Below are 12,421 nucleotides of genomic sequence, written 5' to 3' on the forward strand. Positions count from 1 at the left end.
TACTGCTGATCCTATTCATGTAGTTTTTATGTCCCGGTGACCAGTGAAAGTGCTGTTCTGGCTCTCTCCCCATTCATTCAGATAGGAGCCTGGTCTTGTTAGTCCGAAATAGCTGCTTGGAGGCGTTGCCAAGATGGCTGCCGAGTGGCATGATTTGCCTATAAGGACTTTGATTGTACTCTCCAAATGAATTGCTGAGATCTAGGAACACAATGAGATCAGTACAACAGGTCAAGCAACACCAGCAATCAGACAGATACAAACCAAGCAGCAAAATCTGGAAAGTAAGGCTAATGAGGAAGTGCCTTAAAGCTGCATTCTTTCTAAGTTGCTACCATGGCGACCTGTCAATCAGGATAAAGGTGCCTCGTATCCACAGCAATGTGTACATTTGACCATTCGGAGCCGGCTGTTAATTTTTCCAGTAAGTACATTTTGTTTTAAGCCTGTTTTTAAGCTAGCCAAAATTAGCATCACTATTAATATTACAGTTAACATGAATTACAGATGCAACTTGCTAATAAACAAGCTAGCTTGCGCCATCCGCTTGTCCACATATAGTCCCGTCCAGTCAAACTGAAAGTGAGTGGACCTCAAATGCCACCAATAATTTCTCATTTCACAGGAAAACTGTGCACACAACTTCTGGTTGAGCAGAAAGTGGGTCTGTAAACTTGTGTTTGCAATGGAAGGTTTGGGTACAAAACTTACCGTTCGGGTTTGTGTGATCATCAGACTGTTACTTTACTTGTTTTTAGTGATATCACTGTGTTCCCAGATCTGATGTATTACTCAATGTCATCATGACGGATAGCAATGATGTCAAAAATTACAAAAATAAGATCCATGTTTTGATGAACTATTATCCTTTAGGGGGAAAAAAACTAAGCTAAGTATTAAAGTAAGTAAATACACGCTAGCACCAAATGTGTAGTAATTTAACAGATGCTGTTGAAAAAGTTTGCATTACCTTACAATAGTCACCAAATTAGCCATGTTTGGTTTTCATACTGTACTGACAAAACAAAGCAGTTATGGCCTGGAAGAAAACAAAATCAAATATACTATGGTGTATGGTTTAGAAGATAGATACAGTATCTGATTTGTGGTAAAACATCTAAAACATGCAAAACAATTTCATTTGAGGTTTTATGGTGACCTGTTTTCCACACTACTATCAGCAGCATGTATGAGACTTCCCCACTGTCTCAACATGCCACTTCCAAACTAATCTCTGACATCACAACGGAAGTCTGCTTTCTTAGCAGAGTGTAATATATCACCAGTAAAATGTTATGCTATTCAAGTGGAAAGCAGTGGATCACTTGATGGACTCACCTAAAAGATAAGAGGCTTGACTGACGGGCATGGAGCACATTCAGCTGCATGCAGCACTCTCCTCTTTCCCACACTGCTGCTCAGCGGCGAGCTGCAGCAACTGTTTGAGTGCATTTTTACTTTAACTCTGTTCTGTTGTCCAAATTAATGGTTCAATGAAATTCTGATCTATCGCCATTAGGGCCGGAACTAACGATTATTTTCTCAATTAGTTGTTTGGTCTATAAAATTTCAGAAAATAGTAAAAAAAAAAAAATGTGGATTAGTGTTTCCCAAAGCCCAAGATGACTTTCTCAAATGTCTAATTTTGTCCACAACCAAAAAGATATTCAGTTTGCTGTCAAAGAGTAAAGAAATCTGAAAATATTTACATTTAAGACTTGACTTTTTTACTTACTTAAAATGAATAGATTATCAAAATAGTTGGCAACCAATCGATTAATCGTTGCAGCTCAGTCAATTGCCATCGTCAGGTTTGATATTTATGTGTGTGAAGTCACATGTCCACAATACAATATGACCAAGGAATTTTTATTCACTCTGGGGTGTTTTTGAAAAAAAGCTATTGTGGATAGAGGAACTGAATCAAAGAGAAAGGGGTTTTTCATCTGTTTCCACATTAGCATGGAGGTAAGAAGAAGTAAGAAAAGCATAAAGTGTGTATGTTTACAGAACATTACCGTACTGTGTAATGGATACCTCCAACTGGAATGTCCCTGTTTTTTTGGCTCGAGGGGAGGGAATTACCTTTCTTACTAAGATAACAATGACAACAACATTTTTGGAGACTGGGAGAGATTGGACCCTGCGGACTGCCCAGTGCCCTGAAGTCATTCACAATTAACAAGACCAGACCAGTGTTAATAATTCATCTGACATATCCAGGCTCCATGGCTCTAGTTGGCAGGGATTCAGGTGAAATCATAGTCAAACGGCTGAGCTGCGATGAATTTTGTAGACAATGGCCAGCAAAAGGCCGGTATCAGTGATATGGTGGTGTAGGGCTTTCTCGGCTATTTGGCTCGGTAAACAACACCAGCTCCTTTGTCAGCCTGACACTGAGTACAAGCCACCCAGCCTGGTCACATGGCACCAGGTAGAGTGTTTCAACACCTCACCTGCTCTGGATCCCAGAGTAAAAAAAAACCCCAATAACACAGGAAGCAAGACCTCTTAGACCACGTCCACACTAATGTAAAGACATTTTTCTCTGCTTCTCTGCCATCCACTCAAATTAGTGGCTCACCAAGTGGTGTGCACAGGATAACCGGGACATTTCAAAGCCTATTTTATTCTGCCTTTGTTTTGGAATCACCAGTGTTGGGTAGTATATGTTATTCTGTAAGGCATGACTGTAACAAATGTTAGTAATTACTATTTAAAATTCAGTAATTGTATTACAAATCCAAGCAATCCTCTGATCAAAACATTATGGAAAGTCAGCTTGTTTGCTGGTAAGACAGCTGGATGAGATGATGATGAGACGGATCACTGTTGTCTCTGCACATTCATTGGACAGACTGGTTCAGTATGTGTTAGCTTAATGAGGAGGTGGTAAGCCTCAAGCCAGACCAAAAGAAGAGGAATATATTCCTTCTGGCAAAATGGAAGTTGTCTTATTAACAGGTTGTGTCTTTATAGCTGCTAGCTAGTCACAGTATATTTAGGAATAACCTTGGTTTGTTTAGAGTTACACTGTGAACTTTGAGCTTCCTTCCTGGGTTCCCAAGGGTTCTGCATAAGGTGACTATCTAAGTCAGTAAATGCCATGACTTGGCTACTTGCACAACATTTTGATTAAATTTCTACACCATTAAATACATAATTGCTATCATTATTACTATGTTTTTATTAATGTTAATATTACCATTACTATTATTTTAAATCTCTGTGGAATTTCAATGTGCTACTCTAACTGCTCTTTCCTCCTGCTCTCTCCCTCTTTCTCTTTCTCAACCCAACTGGTCAAGGCAGTTGGCCGCCCACCCAGCGCCTGGTTCTGCTTAAGGGATCTACTTGTTCAAAGGGAGTTCTTCCTTGCCACTGTCACCAAGTGCTTGCTCACAGTTGGAATCATTAGGTTTCTGTAAATAATATTATAAAGACTGCGGACTAGTCCTGCTCTAGATGAAAAGTGCCCTGAACATTAGCAGGTTTCTATGATGACACATCACATTGCTGGCTAGCCAACCTGTGTACTGTAATCCCAGTTCTGTGTTTGGGATGCTGCATTTTTAATGTGGAGATTTAATGGTCTGAAAGACAATACTCTGCTCAATTAATCATCAGCGTGTTATGTCTGAGCAGAGAGATGCAGCATGTCTGCAGCAGCCCAGAATGCCTTGGGATTTGAACTTTGTTTCTATTCCTCAGCACACAGGCACACACATACTAACAAGACCAAGAGTCTTCAGCAGTGCCCTTAGGCTGTAACTACACGTGTATGATCACACATCATTGTTTAGCATGTTAGCATGCATTCGCTAATTTGCCGTAAACACAAACTACTTAGCTGAGGATAATGGGAATGTCATTAGTTCTGCTGCAAGGTATAAACCAAAGCACAACAAATTAAAATTATTACCTTGAACAAATGCCATGGCAAGTCATTCAAAAGGTGAAACGTTTTACTCAAAACCACTAATGTCAAGCTCAAGGAAAAATTCAGGGGATCACCAAAGTCACTAGGGTTCATCCTCTGGGCACCATGGGCATCTATATCAAATACCACAATCCATTGAGTAGTTAAGATATTTCAATAAAAGCCAAAAGTGTCAACCAGCTGATTGTTTGAAGGCTTTGTGCTGTGAGTACCATGAATATCTGTAAATAATTAAAATTCTACGTGTCCAATAGCTGGTGAAATATTTCAGCTTGGACTGACCGACAAAAAGACTTACAATACCATCGCTAGAGAAAATCCCGGGTTACGGAAGATATTTTTCTCAGAAAAGTCCTTCAAAACACCACAAATGACCCATGAGCTTTTTCTGATCAAGGACCCGTCTCATCAGGACAACATCCTTTGTCAGTGCCTTCCAAAGCGCATATGACAAAAACTATGAGAGTTTTCTGATCTACCTCCTTTATAGTCAAGGCTTCATTTACTTTCCACCAGCGCTCTTACATGTGTTTTCCTAATTAAACAGAAAAATACAACGGTACACCTTCTAAATTTGTCATAAAAACTCACTTAATTCAAACAAAATAAAACTAACCAAAATAGTCTTTGTTAGTCTTTCCACATCAACAATTACTTACTCTGGTTTGGTTGAAATAAACCCCTAATTCACCAAATAATCTGGCTCTATACGCCGTCTCTCCCTGCCGTTGCTGGCTTCTTTGTGTTACTGGGTTAGCTCGCTGAACAAGAGTCTGTTGGAGTTCTTCGGAAGGAGACCATTAAATTAGCAAAATAAAATAAAAAAACATTCCAAAAAAAAATAAAAAATCAAACAAATCAACCCGCCAATCACAGATAGCCAATATATTCATCTAATTTCCCAACCCTACTTCATACACTTTCATTTCATGCACATAATCCATCCATCTCACCAACCTAACGGAAGTAACAACCAAACTGTCATTATTCACAAAGCCGTGTCATAAGGTTATTTAAAGTGTTTAAACAAATGACCAATCCTGCTGATGTTCTAGTGAGATCTCATTTCCCCTTATACATGACCTTTTTATGTACACAATGTCTTGTTTTTTCAGAATGGTGTAAAAGCTAGTCTGTAGCGAGGTAAGTAATGGTCCAGTCAAGGTGTGCTGCGCAATTGTTTCTTCTTACAAGCTGCCATGATGCAGAGATTGCAGAAGTGGTTGATCTTGTGAGTGGGGAAGTGAACTTTTAAAGAGTATATGTTAAAGGTGCAGGCTGACCCAGGACTCCTTTCATCTGGAAAGATTTATATCATCAATGTTTATCATAACAATGCCAGATGAGATGAGACTGGATTATGGCGAGAGCAGAGTGGTTCACTTTTCAAAGTGCTGGGAATGTTTACAGTGGTTCATGGTGGCAAGGGAGCACTAAGGCTGCTGTCATCATGAGCCTAACACAGCTTCATCTTGCTAATGAATGAAGACACAGGGACTTGCCCCGGCCTTGCTGGGATGTACAGTATCACAACCCAAATGTTAAGCGACATATTGCTGTACAATTCCAAAGCTTTTTCTCTGGATCAGTTTTTCTTTGCCACTTTAATCTTTTATCACTGTGTCTCATGCACACCGTCTCCTACTCTCCGTGGAAATATGTACACAAGTGGGTGAGAGCGCTGTTGAGTTATGGCTGTATGTTTCTATCAACACGGATGCACAAGTATGTTGGTCTGTGCCTGTGTTTTCATATGTGTTCAGGTTTGCAGTTGCGTTTTACAGCCGCAGTGGGATCCTACTGATGGAAGATGTTGTTTGTTGAAGTATACTGCTCTTTAAGACTGGGACATGCTTCTGTGGGCAGCACATGACCAAACATGCACAGAGGTCAAATATTCACGTGGCTGTTTCTTTTATACTTGAACAGAACGTGAACATATTTCTTCTGTTACCCAAAACACGCCTCATATTATACCGTAAAACTTCAATTAAAAGCCCAGTCCCAGTTAGACGCCTGTCCATTTTTACTGGCCTGGTGTGGCTAAACGTTTTGACAAATAAACAAAGGTCTCAAATTAGACACCTGGTCTGGTTTCTTTGGATGTATAAAATGTCTTGAAGCCCACCTGGTCACGTGCTTGAGCTAGTTCTAAGCTGCTTAGAGGACATGCCACACATTAGAGCAGTTATATTGTCCATAATTCAATCGTTCATTTTACGGAAGCAAGAAGCACTAGAGTATAATTTATTCACATTTACCAGCATGGTAAAGGAATTAAAGGCCTGTCCCAAATATAGGCAGGGTGACTTCAGTGATTTAAGCAAATAAAAGCCCAAGTAATTAATTGATTTTTTTAATGTAATTCCAGCCTTTTACTCTACCTGATTAGTCAGACCCAACAGTAACAGTGTTTAGGCCTGGAGCAGGGCTTAGTATTGTTATTATATAAAAACTTACACATACCTGTTGTTACGCACTGTGGGGTCATGTCTCTCTCTCTCTTTCTTGTAGAGGAAGAGCTGATTGCAGTAACTCTGGGCACCTGAGATAATTGCCCTGTAGAGTATTTGTAACTCTGTCTGTAAAATCTGCAGGAGGCTGCTGTCGAGGCCAGGTCAGACCTCCCTGCGGGCCGGCTCCCCGGTTTACCCTTTAGTATGGTTTTCTGTGGTTGGACTATTGCTTTGAGGTATTTATCTTGTTTTTGCATACTACAACACCTTCACACATATACATTCATGCAACCATCATCCTGCACAGACACTACTGAACCTCATACTTAATAATTATGTTAGTTTGAAATACCTCTTAATTTGGTTAATTTTGGTTTAAATAAACATATTTTGTTAAACCTCTACCATGGTGTCTCCTTTTGTTGTGGCCTTTTGAGCCAGGTCATAACACTATATATACACACATGAGTTTCGATATAGTAATAATACTTCTTAGATACATTTTTTTTTTAGGGATATAAACGTCTTTTTCATTGAATAAAAGAACCTAAACTTTCCAAATTCTAAATCTTTTTTTAGGGAAAACTTTGAAACATTGAGAACATTTCCATTTGAATCAGGAACAGGTCTGAACAAAGAAAAAGTAAACATGACTACAAATCTGACCAGATATTGCATGCCATATTTCGGTACACGACAGTTTTCAATTTTCTTTGCTGCAAACACACAAGACCTTCTCAGGACATTCAGCCAACAACTATTTAATTTTTTTGGTATTCTGCATACATCTTCAAACATTGAAGAAAAAAAAACTTCCCCATTTAAAAAAAAAACTGTTTGCACACCATTTGAAATACTTTCAGTTTTGTCATAAATGCTGAAACAGGCTCTATATGGAGCATGGTCATGTTCTCCAATGACAGTTGTCTCATATTAGATATTAGACTTATATCATAATTACTTTGAGCCAGCAATTTATTACAACTAAATGCAATCCAATACAAACGTCCTGTAATAAAACCTGTGGTGGTTATTTTTGAGGTTGTGGTCAGTGGTGATGCTGTTGTACTGAACTGCATCAAGCTGAAAGATGTTTCTAGTGTTTACGTAATCCACCCTCATACAGACGAGAGGCAGACGAAACAGAAATGTTGTAACTGAAGTTACATTATGCTTGAGATCAGGTTTGCAGTTCAAGCACAGTGAAAACAAAAACAACTCAAAGCATCAAGACGAATTCAAAGGCCTATAAATAAAATGATGAATAAATATGCTCCGTCGTTGAGACAGAGAGTTCCCATCAAAGAAGTCACAAAAAAGCTTAAACTGTAGGTCGTAACGGTGAAATTACCACACCGTCAGCACCGGAAGGCATTTCTGAACATGTAAATATGTAATTTGTGTGGATAAAGTTACAAACTGGCACTCTGCTTTCTCTGCTTTGACTGTTAACATTAGAGCTTGTGCGGCAGTTGCTTGACACTCACCAAGCCAAATGTACAAATCTGTTTGATTCCCTATTTACATGTGTAGAACCAGCACACATGTCCTACGTTTTGGTGTAAATTAATGTATGAATAGTTAAAATTGTGGCAATGAGAGCATGTTTAAGACAATTTCACAGCTCCGCATTATAAACTCAGAAAAGGACTGAAAAAAAGCATTACATGACATTTATCCAAAGCGACTTACAATTGTTATATATGTCAGGGGTCACCAACTCTGGTGCACCTAGGGGTTAAGTGTCTTGCTCAGGGACACATTGGTGGATGTGTCACAGTGGGGGACTGAACCCGGGTCTCACACACCAAAGGCATGTGTCTTATCCACTGCACCATCACCAACCCAAAGCATAAATTGTTTCATAAATGATAATGTAAAAACTATAATATCAGTTAAATAACACCTGTAGCTGTCTAAAGACTGACAAATAGAAAAGCAATTTCTAAACAAATCGCGGTGTGTTAGCTGTTGAAAAGATTACATTAAACTGGATTGCTGCCTTTAAAAGTTGAATAGTACCAAGAATGTATGAGAAATATGTAATATTTTAAGGTCTGTTGAAAAGCTGGCTTAGAAGGACTAGGAATAGCTGGGAAAGTCCTTCAAGACGCGAAATTCAGTGTAAGCTAGACGCTGAACTGCATTACTTGACTGATAGCTGGGAGCTAAACTCACCGGTTTTAGATCTTGAATGATATCAATAATGTAAGAAAAACGTTTTTTTGACAAGTTGAAGCTAAACTGGACTGTTGGCTTTGAAAGTTGATGTATGAAGGATGTGGAATAGCATATGGTTTGAATGGCATCTTTCCCTGAAAGAATTCAAAGATAAATTAGTGCTGGGCATTGGGCAACTATTAAAATTTTTAATCGCGATTAATTGCATGATTTTCTGCAATTAGGATTAATCACATAGTTATGCGACATGTATAGTTTGCAAACACTTTAAACAAATAAGGTGTTTTTACCAGCAGTGTTCCCTTTACACAGTAGCAATAAAATATTTCTTGTAAATCTCAACTTAAACATTAATGTAATCAAATCAAATATTAAACTAAGCTATTTGCCACTGCCAGGGAAGTACCTTTTATAGCATATTAAAACAAGAGTTCAGAGCCACGATCAGAACATCATAACAGGGTAGGCCCCTTCTGAGCTACAGGTTAACATTTATGAATCTGTTTCCTTGTTTTTTTTTTTCAGCTATCAGCAGAAATATTTTTCTTTTATCAGGGAGCAGCAGAAACAGTCTGTGTTCAGTAGCAAGTGTCCCTGTTAGAGTGAGGTGAAGTACTCGCCTCACGCACACGCCCGCCGCCGCCGAAGTTGAATTGTCTTGAACTTTTTGTACTCGACGCGCATCATTGGAAGAAAGACTGATCCTCGCTGTATGTGAGTTTCCGTAATCTATTACCGTTTCCTAAATAGCACATCAACAGGAGGGAATTCACATGGCAGAGCATCCCCGCAAAACTAGAAGAACGTAACGTTAGCCTTTAATTTTAACTTAAGTTAAACAGGCTACAGGGTGTGTAGCGCACATAAGCCGTTGCCATGGTTACTATCTATAGAGCGCCTGCTGTTTACTACCCTGACTCCCTTTCTGTTCACCTGAGAGAATCCGCGGGGCCAAGCGACTACGTTGTGACTTTAAGAAAGTTCCTCAGACCGACATCTTCCCCAAAACTAATGAGCCTGCAGTGTGCAGCTCTCCACTCCGCTGTGGCGTTTGATCGCTTGTCTTGCTTTTGTTTATCTACTTCTCCCACTCGCTGCATCCAGCGTAGTCTGCTGAAGCCTCCCTCTGCTGCTTGTTTGGGCGGCTGATTTGCAGGCTGATCCACACCCCACCCCTCCTGTTAATAATAACGCGCTAACATGCCCAGCCCTGTTGAAAATATGAATAGCTGGGACTGTGGGAATGGGGCTGAAGGATGCAAAATATAGTGTAATCTAGGGACTGAACTGCATTTCTTGACTAATGTCTGAGAGATACACTGCATTGCTGGCTTAACTCTGTATTTAAAAACAGCTGAAGGAGTATGAATAATGGCTGGGAACTAAACTGCATTGCTTCACTAATGGCTGGAAGATAAAATTGCTGTCTCAAGTTTGCATGAAGAAGTAGCTGAAGGACAATGAACACTCAGAAACATGGGAAAGGGTATAGAAGTATATATATAGTATATATAGTATTGAATGGACCCATTGCATAAAAAGATGTGGACCATTGTAATTTGTTTAGATTGTGAAGGTTTTCAGTTGGAATGGAACTTTTACATGTATGTATTAATTAGTGGGAAGAGGTTGAAGACGAGTTGTTTGAAAGTTGTTCTATGTGACTCCAATTATAACTTTACTTAAAACATTCTGAAATTTGAATGATACCCAGAACGTAGTAAACACGTGGAACATTTTGACATTAGTTGTGAAAAAATGTGGAAAATGTGAAGATTCTGTCCATTCATTTGGATGTGTGAAACGTCCTGGAAGTCTTTGAATAATTTGGAAAGTATGCAAGTCATCAAAAATCTAAATGATAGTAAAAAATTCCTAATTGAGCTTAATATGTTGATGTTTGAATGAAGTTTCTATGTAGAAAAATGTGGAAAGAGTTTTCTTATAGTTTGAGTGTACAGTGCTTCAGGTCCATTTTGTGAATTGTTATCAAATTTCATTTCCTGACAATGTTGATTAGCCACATAAGTTTGTGCCAAATATTTTTGACAAATCACTTATGGCACTTTGTGCTGAAAGTTGCTAAAACAGGACCTATAGAATCCACAGGTCATAAGTCACTCTCCAAGTTTCAGAAGTTGAGGAGGGATGCCGTCAGCGTTGATGAAATGGTGAGTTGTGCAAATTTTCAAATGATTCATTCACACAAGCCAACTAACGTTAGTTGACAACTGATTTAGTTCTTTCATAATGTAAAGAAGAAGTGTCTTCACCCACCACCTCAAACATTCATAATGTTCAGATAACACACCACTGTGTCTTATCACCACTATGTGTCTTATCACCACTGTGTCTTATCTGAACACCTGGCGGCTATTCTATTCAAACAGTAGTTGATTGTTTGAATAATTTTCACTCTTCACCACATATTATACATTCTTTGGATAGGCTCTCTGGGCAAATAAGATAGGGAGAGAAAGACCCCCCCAGTGACACGTGGGTGTTTCTGCACAATTATTCCCAGGGCGGAAAAGTAAGGGTAAGGATAATGAGGGTACAGTGTGCAGGGCCAAGGGCAGCTCCAGACTCTGCTGGACTAGTCACACAGGCATGCTTCTTAGTAGATATGTGGGATTCCAGTAATGATGAAATAATATATAGCAAACTCTTTTGGTGTGTAGGCTCAGTTCTGTAAAAAGCAATCACCTAAGTGTTCACAACTAAATTTGCATGTTGTGGTAGCTCTGCTTTCATCTGGAGAAGCTGCAGAGCTGCAGTCTCTATTCATTCAACATACATTGTAAATTTCCAGCTAAACTGAGGCTTTTTGAAGACCCTTTTCTCAGAAAACTGCATGCACGTTGCGGTTCCTCGCGGGTCTATTTCAAGTAGCCGGCTATTTAAAAATGCTAAAATATTCTTTGTGTGGTTCATCAACTGTGATAAATTTCCCGTAAGCCCGCGAGGTGCGTGAGTTTGACAGTCAAATCAGGCTCCGCCTATCGAATCTTCGACTACCTCAACCCCATTTTCACAAAACTGAAGAGATCACGCTTAGACTACTCCTTTAGTCCTGATGACAGCACTGTAAAGAAAAATATATACTTTTTTTATTTAACCTTTAATTTAACAGGAAGTCCCATTGAGACACTGAGTCTCTTTTACAAGGGAGTCCTGTATATCACGAAGAATAATGCTTGGTCTGACCCCAAACCATGAGCCGGTCACTCATGTTAGTATAGAAGGGCACAGCTGAAAATACTCAGCGAGCCTATCCTGGGTAAATAAAAGTTAATAAATGAATAGTTACATTTGTGATAGTGCCAAATGTATCTATGAAATCATGTAGTGCAGTTAATGCCTGCAATTGACCCTTTGCTAAGACACGCCCCAAATACGCAGCTGGCCGATCACAGCACAATATAGTTTTTGCTCAAACTGAGGTCACTTTCATTTTGCTGTATTTTTCCAAGATATGGTCAAACGAGGGATTGCTTGCGGTCCCTAGCAGTCCCTCGTGGACACGCAAAGTATAATGCTTGCTTTAGACCTTCTCTATAGGAGTCTCAGTACACTTTCAAACAAATTCTGGTGAGGTTTGCTTATGATGTGAAAGGATTTTATGACAGCAGAGATGTGATCTTAGCATTATTTCCAAAGCTAAACCACAAGTAAATTCATCTGCTGACCGCGAAATGTGTTTAGCGGTCTTGTAATTGATCTGTAAAAGCCATGTATAGGCTATGTTTATGAAAATCATTTGGTATTTTCCTTGATTAATAGGTTAAAAAGCTAAAGTGTACTGTGCTAAAGTAAGTAAATTTTTTTTCACTTGGTCCCGACC

At 39.2% G+C, this 12,421-nt stretch overlaps 1 protein-coding gene across 1 annotated transcript in view; it reads right to left on the minus strand.

The window, feature by feature from the left end:
• hmga2 (high mobility group AT-hook 2) overlaps positions 1–12,421 on the minus strand; it is a 46,792-nt gene that overhangs the window by 31,401 nt on the left and 2,970 nt on the right. The window lies entirely within an intron of this gene.

Source organism: Micropterus salmoides, unplaced genomic scaffold (genome assembly GCF_014851395.1).
Source record: "Micropterus salmoides isolate LMB-PRFRI ecotype aquatic unplaced genomic scaffold, ASM1485139v1 Ms_hic_scaffold_23, whole genome shotgun sequence".
Classification (NCBI taxonomy): Eukaryota; Metazoa; Chordata; class Actinopteri; order Centrarchiformes; family Centrarchidae; genus Micropterus; species Micropterus salmoides.